At 41.0% G+C, this 13,589-nt stretch overlaps 1 long non-coding RNA gene across 2 annotated transcripts; it reads left to right on the forward strand.

Annotated features, from left to right (window-relative positions):
* The first annotated feature begins 1,695 nt into the window (after positions 1–1,695).
* On the forward strand, positions 1,696–8,297 carry LOC147070712 (uncharacterized). 2 transcript variants are annotated; one of them, XR_015070883.1, is made up of 3 exons: positions 1,696–1,920; positions 4,076–4,832; positions 7,200–8,297. It is a non-coding gene; the product is annotated as an uncharacterized LOC147070712 (long non-coding RNA). The 2 variants fall into 2 exon arrangements; XR_015070882.1 differs by lacking the exon at positions 1,696–1,920 and adding an exon at positions 3,690–3,999.
* The last annotated feature ends 5,292 nt before the right edge of the window (positions 8,298–13,589 follow it).

The raw sequence follows: 13,589 nt of genomic DNA on the forward strand, positions 1-13,589 counted from the left end.
TGATTTTAATGCGGAGAAAGGCGCGGCGCGTAGATCGAATTGGCAGCGTAATTACAGCTGAATATTCTGAAAAGAACTTTCCAGCTTGATAATTCGTGCGGGTTGTGCGTACGAGAGCGAGGTCTGGTCGATGTAAGAAAGCGGTCGAAAGTATCAGAGAGCGGTCGGTAGTAGGCGAGAAAGGCGTGCGAACGCGTCGGGTGCCAGTGAGCAAGTGATGAGGGAATTCACATTGCTTTGACGGGACTATATTAATTAACGGTGTGGCTCCCGCAATGTACGATTTTAGACCGCTATTTCTTCTTCTTCTTAGTGTATAGCTTTTTACGTATAAATGGAGCTCCGGGGCTGGACCCCCTATCTCCTTCATCTCTTGGTAAATTTGGTTTGGTAAGCTTTGGCTGTTGGTAAATTTTTTTTTTTGGGTGTTATAACATAGTCGTAGTACACAGTGTACATACATAATAATACAGCACAATACAAAATAATACAACAGAATGCATGTTTCATCTGCACAGTGTGTATATAATCTTCCACCGATGCTCGGTTGTATCACCCGAGCAGTATTTTATCTTTTATACTTTACAACCCCCTAAAAAGTCAGGGGAGGAAGGTTCCTATCGTCCGCGCAATAGCGACGGGCGGCAGGTTGCCCATTATCCCTTATTATCCTCGGAGAGGGGTCGATCGTCAGTGTTTTCCCCCCCTTTTTTATGATTGGTTTTATGAAACAGGGGTTTCAGTCGCTCGGGTTGAGGGAGTCTGTAGTTAGGATGTGAGGGGAACTATGGTGGTTTGTCGTCAAGGATCGCCCTCGGTCTCCTATAGGCGTAGTCTGTGTCGCTTTTGTCGTTGGTTAATAAATTTTGGATGGTCTGGTTAGGATGATCTGTCATGGATTTGTAGAATTTCTCTGACAGTTTCATGACGTGGTCGTGGATAGGTTCTAGGTTGAGGTCTCTGTGCAGCGTAGATCCGCGCACGAACCAGGGTCTAAATTGATTTTGGGGGCTGTCCGCGAATACCTCAAGTTTCTCCTCTGTCGTGAAAACCATTTTGTTGTGAGCTTTCAGTGGAGTAATTGGACATTTCTTTGTCCTCAAGGCTTTAGAGAGTTTCCAGAAGGGATCACTACCCACTACCCTTAAGTAACTCTAGTTTGGCGTTCCAGGTCTCACTAGCATGTTCCGCGTTTAGTTTCCTCACCTCCGTCCTCAGTTTCTTAAACTTGCGGAGAGAGGGCTGGTCCCCCAAGATTTGGGAGATCTTTCTAGCACGGTTTCTCGTCTTTCTAGCACGGTTTCTCGCCGTGATTTTGATTCTGGTGGATTTTGGCATATCTAATTTGTGGGTATCAGTCTGGCTGATCAAAGTGGAAGCAGACTTGACCGCCTCGTTTATAGAGGCCGTCAGGTCTCTTATCGCGGAATCTATTTTAGGTGTTGTCGAGAGATTTAATGGAATCGTGTGGTGTTCCTCCAAATGAATAGCAAAATCTTCCCAAGATACTTTATATCATTGGGAGTCAGGTGACGTAACTAATGGGTCCAATGCATCCCCGAGGAACATTAGGACCGGTTTATGGTCTGAGTATAGTTCATCTACCGTGCGAATGATGGGAATATAGTTTATATTACGGATGATGGCGAAATCGAGAATACTAGGCATGCGTCTGGTCGGGAAATTAGTGGGCGTCAGAGGTGCCACATCACTGATTGACTAGCTTGAATGAAATCATGTAGTAATACTCCACGAGCTGTTGACTTACGGTTATTCCAAGCGGAATGCTTAGTGTTAAAGTCTCCGGCTATGACTGTGGGAGTATTATTTGTGTCCAATAAATTATCATAATCTGACCTGTTGGGCTTCTGTCTCGGTGGACAGTAGATAGCTGTGCATTTAACTAAGCCGTAATTCTTAGTGGTGACTAATATCGAGGTAGATTCTATAGCCGGACGTGTGGCGCGGGTGGCTGTAAGTGTATTGAACAGTGCTCGATATGAGATTTTACGAGGATGGCTGTTCCGCCACCTTTAGTGAGTCTGTCGGTTCTATGGATAGTGTAGTTAGGTATGTTAAAACGGTGTGAGGGTTTGAGCCACGTTTCATTGATAAGAAGTATGTCAATGTCGTGCTCTTGCAGGAAGTATCGGATTTCGAACTGTAAGAACTGCCTGGTCTCAGGTGTTTCTTCTTGGTGGTTAGAGGTTGTGTAATTGGTCAAGATTAGCATCAACCGTGTGATTGCCTCTCCGATAGTTGGGTAGCTTGGGGGTGCCATTGTTGTGCAAGGAAAGTTATAAAAATTAGTGATCTTAATAGTTTGGTAGGTAAAAGCTAACAGTGCTATACTATAGCGTATTTAAATTTAGATTTTATTTTAAATTTTATAGTGAGGTCAAGTTATAGTATATGATATTCTAATAGTGAGCGGAAAATAATAATCAAGTGCTTGTGCAGATATACATAGGAAGTCACTGGACGATACTCACAGTAAAATTCTATATATTCTAGCGTATTTAATTTAAAATTTTAATTTTACTTTATTTTAATTCTGAATTTATTTTAATAGTGAGGACAAGCTGTCAGAATCAATTCAAGCAAGGCAAAAAGAAAATGAAAATTTAATGCGTTGGTAATTCAGATGTAACTCAAAATTTAAATTTAAATTTGAAAAGTGAGGGTAATAGTATTATTATAATATTCAAGTGAGTAGGTATTTAAGAAAAGTGAAAAATTGTTAGCTGTAGCCTGGTTCCTTAGGCGCGGCGATCTGGTGGTCTCCTCGAAGCACGCTTTACTGACCGGGCTGAACCGGACGGAACTGATGTCGATCTATGCGGTCCGCGCCGTCGATAACACAGGATGAGATGAAATTAAAGGCTCGGATCGCTCACGACACCACACTGAACCGGTCAGAGCTGACGGCGGTCGCACTTTTCGGTTGCACCCGATAACACGGCACTTGGAGAACAAACGAAAGTACTGGCTCACGGCAAAACACTTCACGGGGAGGTAGGTATGCAGGTATGAATGTGATAGGCGCGGGCAGGTAGGCGAGAATAGCGCAATCAGGTCTGGTTCGAAAGACGGGTCGCGTCTCCGCTATGAAGGCCCGGGCGAAGATTCTAGTTTGGTCGGCTGTCAGCGATTATCTTGAAAAAGACTGTTTGGCGCAACTGAAGTGAAGAACACATGCGCATCTAATTTGCTATCATCACTGAACGTCTGCTTATATTCACTTTGCCCAGAGCTTCCATCGGAACCCCATTTGCAAATTAAGTCCATCTTACGAACATTATCTTGAGTCAATCTTTGAATGACTACATTTTGGCCGAGTAAAATACGATCAACTGTATGTTCCAATAATGCCTGTGGTTGGACTTCTACACTACTCTCTGTAACCCTGATGGCGTCACGCGGTGGATAACAACGCTTTTTTGCTTTCATCACTTTTTCGTAAGACAGATATAGCTTACAGTTATTTTCCTTGCCTAATCTTCTCATCCCTTGGTAAGAACTCTTTGTGAATTTATATCGTCACCGTTCAGGCAAAAGTCACCAACCCTAAAAACATCGTTTTGAGATATCGCAATTTGAAAGTTTGAAAATGCAGTAAAAATCAGATTTTAATGTTTTTAAGGTTTTATCTACATTAAATTATTTTCTCATGTCTTAATAATTTCTTTAAGGTAATTTTACTTTTTGATGCTAATTAAAACATCTGGAAGGTTTTGAAGGAGGCAAGGTAGCTCAATTATGGTTTGGTGACTTTTGCTTGTTAATAATCTGAACAATGTTAGCCAAAAGAAGGATCAATAAAACTCACCATCCATAGTATAGTGACTTGCTTGTATATTTATAACGAAGGATTTTTTTTATAGGGTCAATAATGTCTATTCACCTATAATGACTTTTGCTTGTTAAGATTTTTTCGAAAGTCATTTAGTGAAAAACAAATAATTCGGATTTTAACAAAATTTTACTAACTAATGTACCGTGGTGAGTTTTGCATCTTAAAAAACATAATTTTACGCTTCGGGTGACATACTCAACTCAAAACTGCCATTTTCAGGGTTGGTGACTTTTGCCTGAACGGTGACGATATTCAATCATAGCGGAAAGTGCAGCCTCTTCGGATAAAGTAATTTCATCCGTTGTTGCATAAGCTTTACGATACTTAGAAGCTCTTAAAGGACTCATCATTGTTAACGTCCTTAACAACTTTTGCAGCGTCTAATTGTCCTGAAGAGCGAAGGTTCATTGGAGTAGCGTATGCTAACTCGTCCGTCCGCGTTGAACGATGTACGAATATCTTTGGTCTTCCTTCGTTTTGACCTTTCACTGGACACTGTAAACTCAAGGGACGGGCGGCCACTTGTATTACCTGGGTACAGTGTCTGTAGGTACGGCAAAACATACCTGCCCGCTAAGCCATTTACCGTTATTCTTGAAAAAAACGCCCGATTTTCTGTGAGCTCATTGCCACCTCGTTCTCATTTGATTGAAGAGTATTGAAAAAGTCTGTTTCGAGTCCTCAGGCACTACAACTGTACGTTCCCTTTCCTCGGAAATTTTATTTACCATAAACTCTATCAAGGAAGCGAATGTGTCGTGGAAATGTTCGCTGATTATCAGAAATACTTTTTTTCTTGTGAGCACCAATTCTTCGTAACCGGATCCTGTAATGAAGACATAAAATTGTAGAAAATTGGTGTTGAAGGATGATATAAAATTTTCAATTACTACAATAACTTGAAAAATGTACATGATTTTAACAAATAAATAACCGCAATAATTGAATTAATTAAAAAAACATTAGAAGTTGGCAGGTGTAGGCCTCCGAATCCTCGGCTAGCTCCGGGCCTGGAGTGGAGGTACATTCAAATTGTAGGAAGAACAGGTAGGCACTATGTCTAGTCCAATAAAAGAACTTTACACTATATTAAACAATTTTATTAGGTCTCACGATCACCAAAGGTTCAAAGTTCAAATTATATAAGTCCGAAACCACAAAAATTATTAAAAAAAAGAAGTCTTATTTATTATACAATATTAATTGTATAAACTAACACCTTTATTATTTAATTATTTAAGAATTAATTTATCTTTATCTGTAATCGAGATTGCGCGAACACGGGGCACCGCGACAAAAGGTTGGGGACCGGGTCCGGTAATGAACGATAAAACTCGCGAATAAAACGACTAAGTCGCTGGTTGACACTTCACCACTATCTGTCAAAGTGACAGTAGGTATGGAGGTAGGTATCTGCCAGTAGGTATCGGGACCTGGGCGAGTACCTCCTCACAAGTCCTGGCGACTTGTATATGAAAAGTGTGAACGAAATTCCGCCGCTGACCTTCGCAGGTTCAGGGTCGGGAATGTGAGCGAAGACTGATATTGAATTTAAAAATATTGGGTTTATATGCAAATCTGGCCGATTTCATCCCTTAGCTCAACGTTTTTCGGGTGACAAAATTAATTAACGGTTTCCTTACGAGAGCGGCGGAAATTGTACAATGACTAATTACCCGCGACATCTACGTAAGGGCCGACTAAGAAAAATTATGGGCGCGAGTCGACGCTCGCCGGCGGGCGGCGTCGCTCACTCGTCACGTACGTCCTTCGAGTACCTAGGAGTACTGAGACCGTGTAATTGATGAAGCAGTACCGCAGTGTTTCTGGGCCAGCCCCACGAAAAACGCACCTACGAAGGCGTGCGAGGCATCGACGGATTCGTGGTCGAATTACCTATCGATACAGCACACCCCCCGCGTGGTGGCGCTCTTCATGGCTGAGGGAGGGGCGTTCCCGCGGCGGCCGGCTTTACGGGCCCTAGCGGCGCGAAGGTACCTCTCACCCAGAAACAAGAGTACTACAAAGTTAGCCTGGATGATAAGGCGTCATATGCCAGTGGTTAACTTGGCATATTTGCGGCACCAGGCCTTCGACAGCGCATATCAATCCTTCGGCCAACTACCGTTGGGGGGCTCAACTTTGAGGCGCCCCGACGGCCTGAATACCTACTTGACGTTGGTCTAAGAATATGAACTCGGTAGATTGGTAATTTAACTACAAAATAAAAGCTTAATATAAACCCATATTACGCGGGGAAGTTACTTGATTCTAATATATAAACGTATTGGTCGCGCAATCTTTCTCACGTTAACAACTAATATAGCTCGGTGTCGCCACAGGCACATACTTACGACTAGTTGACGGATGTCATTCCGTCAACCAAACATATAGGCAGTAATAATTGCTTAGTACATACTCATACCTAGCCGATCAAAGATTTCCCGCACTTTATTCCAGTACGTGGTCTCCTTGATCGACCAAAATCATTGATCCGATTCTCCCGTCGCGCGTGAGCGTGATGCCGTCATACACGCGAGCGAGAGGGGCTCTGTCACTGCAAAGCGAGCAAATTCGTATCTCGAAATCGGTTTCTACACATACGACAGAGACGCCGTCGTATGTGAGAGCAGGAAAGCTGCCAGAATACCGATTCGGAAACGCCGCGCGCGGAATGACCGCGAATATTAATGAACGGAATTGATATGTAAATTAATTGCGCGGGATCGTGATTATAATCGGATCGATGATTGCCTAGGTGTTGCTATGCTTTGTGATTGCACATACGTGCAAAAGGGAGCCTTCGCAACAGGCCTATGAGCATATATTAACAATTACTGTGCCGTGTACGTGCGACGCGTAGCGACATCGATCTATATGCCCTTATCACTACGTACATCTTAACTATATTATATTACATACCCTCAACGCCCATCCATAAGTCCCCCTTTATTACCTTTTAACCCTTTACATTATATATGAATATTATATTACAATTTACACTATACATTAACATTACCAACAAATCATATTTAATTTAATTACCCTTTACCTAATATATATTTAATTCAAAATTCAACCTTATACTATATTACCTATTACCTATATTTACATGGTCAGTGGCGACCGACTTAACCATCCACAGTTCACTCTGAGAAGCCGTGGGGCCTGTCAGAGCAAACTGCGGGACTTAGCATATGACATATTTTGTTCAGCTTTGCCAAGGGTCATCATCATTTCATCGGTGGCGCATTGACTACCAGGGTCAGACCGAGCGGCTGGGTGGCACTACTCCTTATGGGAGCGCCCCCCACAGGGGCGGAAAAACCTGTCGGTGACACAGGGTTAGGGTCTGCGCATGTGGCGGGGTCCATTTCATGGGTGTGTGCGCATTTCGGGGGGGCGCGGCAGTTGCTGCTGAGTGGGCGAAACCCTGGCAGCAGTGGCATTGGCCTGTCGATTGCTTTCTCTTAAGTGATTCTACTTGGATCCTCATGTAGAAAATTGATTCGAGGTTGTAGATATCTTTCCCAGCGTCGGACTTTTCTAAGACCACCAGTACCAGGGGGAGAGGCCCTCGGCTGGGGCCGCGCCTCATTATCTGGACCGACTGCACCGGGAAGTCGAGTGTCTTTAGTTCATTCATGATGTCATTTTCATCGATATCGATGGGGAGGCCTCGGATAACTACCTTATAGGTCTTGTTTTCCTGCAAGGTGTACGGGTGGAAAGGAGTGCTTGATGCTGGGTGATAATCACTCGTGGTTGGGTCTGTAAAGTTGCGTAATTTATATGAAATTTTTTGAAAATCTTTTTGTGGTGGTTGTGCAATCTATTTTTTTACTATCACTTTCACTGGCACAATATTCACTTCACTATTTATCGCTTATCACTGACACTATAAATTTTAACTTGAATTTTATTGATTATTAGTATATTGCACTTGGATGCTTCATGCTGGGTGAGAATCACTCATGGTTGGGTCTGTAAAGTTGCTTAATTCATATGATTTTTTTTTGTGGTGGTTGTGCAATCTATTTTTTTGCGTATGATTTTTGGAGTGAATGAGGAGGATTCAATCGGTGGTTGGTGAGAGGTCTGGGTGAGGACTGTGAGCAAGTCTGGAGGTGGGCTGGTAAGTGATGGTGGAGTGTGTCTTGGGATGGGTTTTAGATTGAGGGGTTTCAGGTTTCTTGCAAAGGTAAGGGTCTTAGATTCGTTCGGGCGGATTAATATGTTAGAGAGCTAGGTTGTCTTGGTCGGTTGTTGATTGTTTGACAATTAGCGGAGGTTATCGTAGAGAGTATCAAAGCGGAGAACTGGATTTAGCGGAATGGTGTTGTAAGCGATGTAAGCGAAGAAATGATGCTAAGCTTGGGGACTTTCCTGTTACAAGTTTATATAAAATGTGTGCATTCAATAAAAACAGATCAATAACATGAAAAAAAAAATTCTTATACCACTTCACCGATTTCCGCATGCAACTCATTCCACTCAGCATCATGTCTACTAAACTCATGCATTTATTATAATCGATAACGCATTTTGGCTTCTCAATCCAACGCCTATATCCTCATCTTCAACGCCTCCATAGGGTGGTGACATGACCCGGCTCACGGCTAGCTCAATAATGCTACCGGGCCGTCACTGAGGAGACTAGTGATGAATTAGGAGAGGTGGATCTCCTTTGTAGTATCACAACTTTTGAATTCCCGAATAAAACTCTCAGCTGGTGTGGTGCCGAATTTATTCAGGTACTAGAGTTCACGGTCACACAATAAGGTTAACTGTCATTGTTCCCGTAATTAAATCTCATTAAAGTATCAGCAAACTATTTATTTGCTCACTATAGGATCTCTGTGAAATCTTTCACAAATTCCCGAAAAGTCACACCTAATTCAGAGAATGTATACGCAGATATTCTTTGGATATTTTTAATTCATGAAATATTTTCCCATAAGAAAGAAAATATAAATTATTCTTTGGTCACACAGTATTAGGTTTATAAAAGAATATAATTATTTTATTGTTGTTTATAAAGTTTATTTATGTTCACAGTGTATTTACAAATATTTATTTGTGATTACAGACTTGTTTACAAAAGGTTTGCTTAATGTTTACAAATTTATTTACTAAAATTTGTTTTTATGTTTATGAATTTGTTTACAAAAATTTATTTTATAATTATGTTTACTTAATAAAGTTTCAAAAATTTATTTTATAATCCCGAAAAGATTTGTAAAATTTATTATTACAGACTGAGTTTATTAATTTGTTTTTATAAAACGAATCCGATCACGTAATTTATCCCGATTACGTCACCTCGTATGATGAGTAATGAAAAATGAAATTACTCCGCGAGCGCGTTACTATCGACAGATACGTGGTATTCGAGCTACGTTTTAGCGGTCGACGTCACTACCGACAGATACGTGTTATTCGCGCTACGTTTTGCGGCACACGTCACGACCGGCAGATACGAGATATTCGCGTTACTTTTTGCCCGTCGATGGGGACTTATTGTAGGTAAATTTCACGAATGTTACTGAGAACCGTATCTCGTATCCGCGGAAGGACTGCTGCTTAGTAGGAGATCGCTGGTGAGAAGTGTAGAAACTAATGATTTTACGGGAAAAGTGGTCGCCTTTTATACCCTTCGGATAGAGGTTTAACAGGAAACAGTCCGTAAAGGATAGCAGATGTATATCTTTCTCTCACGGGATAAATTTACGTATATCTCCCGTTCCTGGCAACTTTCTAATAGAGATATCTTCTAATTAAATCGGGTTAAAATTACTCTACCTTATTTTCACAAAATAAAGTTTCAATAGGGGTGTTTCAAGTACCCTCTAGAACGAGTCCCTTAAATACGCCGTTGCGATGACGTAAGCAAAATAGTTAATTTTATATGATTTTTCGTGTTCGAACGAAGGGGAAAGTTTCTAGCTTTCCATCGAGGTATCGGAATAAGTATTCGGGTACTAAATAAGGGAATGGCAGTCTTTAAATTTAAAATGTCAAAGCGAAAGGTTGACACCCACGTACTAGTCCTTTCCACCACTCTTGGCCTTTTTAGGCCAATAGAATTTTACTAAGTTTTAATAAAACTATTTGGAGCCGCAGAAAACGTTTCATTCGATATTTACCTTTCGGACGAACATTATTACGTGAAAATACTATAATATTATACTTAACATTTCAACTTAAATATATAAATGCTTAATCCTAACAAGATGTTATTTAAAAGCGACTACAAATTTATTTAGTCTTTAATAGTGGCTTTTCCATAGTAATCTAAACGTAACCTTAAATCTATTTTTATCTGGCAACTCAATACAGCCGGGCCGTAAATTCTAGTCGAACAGAATTCAGTTAAAGTTCAAGGTCACACGCCAATTTGTGTTTTTAGTCGCAGTATTTGATTCTTTTATTACTTAGGAGGCAATTAAGATTTATTATTGTTTATGGGTAGAAACCCATCTATACCAGAATCTCAAGTTTTTCCAATTGTTACTTTTACAATATTCATTATAGTCAGCAAGTTATAGCATTAACAAAATCTATAATTATAATTACGCGTCTATAGATATAGATACGCGTTTACAATATTTTTATAACGGTAGTTAACTCCTATCTTGTATTGATAAAATTAGTATTAAAATTCTTTATTTACAATTATACAGTATATAAATTTATAAATATTCAATTTTCTTTTCCAATTTTCATACACTTCCATTATAGCTATAAAAGTTATTGAAGCATGTACCTGCTTAATTTTACGTAAACAATCTCTCCCATAACTTATTTTCTAAGTTTAATGGAGATTTCCCGGAAATTATTTCCGAAATAGATCGATTTGAAATTTCATGGCGTGTCATTTCGAGGTCTGCGGTCACAGCGTTCCAATTACACTTGAACAGTCTCGATTCTCCGAGGCGAAATTTTTTACGTAAAATTTTATTACATTTTACAAAGAAAAGGTTAACAACATACATTTTACTTCCTAATACTAAACGATTACGCTACTGGTTACCTGTTCATGGTCTTTTTCGACCATTTCTTCTCTGCTTCTTCCATAGTTTAGGACCATGGGACTTATATATTCTGTTTGTACCTCGTCGTGAGGTTGTCGCACGGCTATTTGAGAAGTAGAATTGACTACAAGGCTAGATTTGTATAGTTATGTCGTTAAACCATACTCTGCCATAAACACTAACTGAAGGTCGGCGTTTTTGTTCGTGTCAAATGCCCACCCTTAATAAAGACATAACTGTATATGTCTAGTCTCAATTCACCATTGCCACACCTCAGGACTCAGTAATATGCAAAGCGATAAAGCAACAGTAAAGCATATTCAAAATAAAATACACAAAATCTGCGCATGCACACAAAGTTTTTCTTTTACTTTTTATAATTAATATTCGCCCAGATTCAGGTCTTAAAATTCTAATTAATAAAAGAAAATTATATAATTCAATAATTCTGAAGTTAAAAATTTTATTTCGAGGACGGTGAGTGCTGTATGGGACGACTACTGCTTTTCCTGCCGAGGGACAACCGCAAAGAAGAGGACTCACGGAGACGCTCCCTTTACGACCCATGGACAGAAGTAGAGTTCGACTTCCCGTCGCGAATCACGTTCCCGCTTACTAGAAAATACGGCATAGTACCATGATATGCCAGGGAGACTCCCCTGACAATACCTTTAACATTAAATTACATAGGGTCATTTAAACCTATTTAATCCAACGCTCAATACTCCTGGCTATATATTACATTCTACAGAATTTGAAATCAATCCCAATTAAGAGACTTATTTTTCGCAGCTCCGAATACTAATAAGGACTTAGCGTGAAAGTTACGAACTTCCCCACGCCTAAATTAGCAACGCTCTCTTCATTTCGCAGCTCCGAATACTAATAAGGACTTAGCGTGAAAGTTACGAACTTCCCCACGCCTAGATTAGCAACACGTCTTCATTTCGCAGCTCCGAATACTATTAGGGGCTTAGCGTGGAAGTCAAGGACTTCCCCATGCCCTAATTAGCAACACTTTCTTCGTTTTGCTCTCCCCGAAGACTTATTTCTTTCTCGCTTCGAGAAAAGACTCGTTTGCTTCGATAATAGACTTATTTCTTTATCGCTCCTCTCGAAGACTTGTTGTTTGCTCCGATAATAGACTTATTTCTTTATCGCTCCTCTCGAAGACTTGTGGTTTGCTCCGATAATAGACTTATTTCTTTATCGCTCCTCTCGAAGACTTGTTGTTTGCTTCGATAATAGACTTATTTCTTTATCGCTCCTCTCGAAGACTTGTTGTTTGCTTTGATAATAGACTTATTTCTTTATCGCTCCTCTCAAAGACTTGTTGTTTGCTTCGATAATAGACTTATTTCTTTATCGCTCCTCTCGAAGACTTGTTTGTTTCGCAGCTCCGAATACTAATAAGGACTTAGCGTGAAAGTCACGGACTTCCCCACGCCTTAATTAGCAACACGTTCTTCGTTTCGCTCTCCCCGAAGACTTATTTCTCTTTTGCTTCGAGAAAAGACTTGTCTTTCGCTTCGATCAGAGACTTATTTCTTTATCGCTCCTCTCGAAGTCTTATCGCTCGCTTCGATAATAGACTTATTTCTTTATCGCTCCTCTCGAAGACTTATAGCTCGGTTTAGTTAGAGACTTAGCTTACAGGCGATGGCGGTAGCGATCGCTTTGAGCGACGCTTACCTGATCGGCCTATACGCTGATACTGACGTTTGGGGGGCGCATTCCGGATGGGGGCGTCTCGTAAGACAGCGTCCAACGCATCCCGCCACTCGCCAAAGGTAGTACCTTGATCTTTGCTCCAGGGCGTTGGGAAGTTGGTCCTCGCAGGGCGCCGCCCTCCCAACCGTCCCACTCTCCTAAATTCTCTCTTGGGGGGCGCTATCTTGATGGGGGCGTCTTGTAAGACTGCGTCCAACGCATCCAGCCTCTCGCCAAGGATCCTCTCTTCATTAGATATTGTCGAGTCAACAATTCTTTCTACTTCAGCCCCTCCACCGCTAAGTTCGGAATCTGTTCCTGAACTCGCCAGTAGTTCTTCCCGCGCACATTCCTGCGCATCCATACGACGTTCTGACAGGGCGTGCACTCCCTCGTCTCTGTCGTTGGTAGCTTCGGAAAGCGGTGCAGGCGGTTCCACTGGGTCGTCTGCTCTTTCATTAGCCAGATTATTCTCAAACTATTGCGCACCGCAGCTCCGAATACTAGTAAAGGACTTAGCGTGGAAGCCATGCGCTTCCCCATGCCTTAACTAGCAACACTCTTTCCGCTATTAATTTAAAATATATTACACTTAGCACTGATATGTATATCACGCTTATCATACTCATATATATCAATTTAACACTAGTATTTAAAACACTTTTAACACTAACATTTTTATCAAGTATAATATTTAAATCTTTATGAGGTAAACTATTTTTATTACGTGCAATTGCAGTAGTTGGCAATTTCTCTTCACCCGGCGCATCCAACGTACTACCTACAATTGTCCACGTACTTCTGACTACGCTATTTGGACGGTCTGCAGTCGTTACAGATGGTAGTGTCTTTTGACACGCCGCAAAGTTCTGTCCCCGACTACACCTGTCCCTAGGATCTAAAATATTTACAGAACCGAGAAAATCCGTAGATATTTTGCTTTGTTGGTCATGGGCCGCCGTAGCTGAGTCCCATAACTCTTGTTCTCC

This window comes from Rhyacophila brunnea, unplaced genomic scaffold, assembly GCF_057557595.1.
Source record: "Rhyacophila brunnea isolate RB1 unplaced genomic scaffold, BYU_Rbru_1.0 scaffold_21, whole genome shotgun sequence".
Taxonomy (NCBI): Eukaryota; Metazoa; Arthropoda; class Insecta; order Trichoptera; family Rhyacophilidae; genus Rhyacophila; species Rhyacophila brunnea.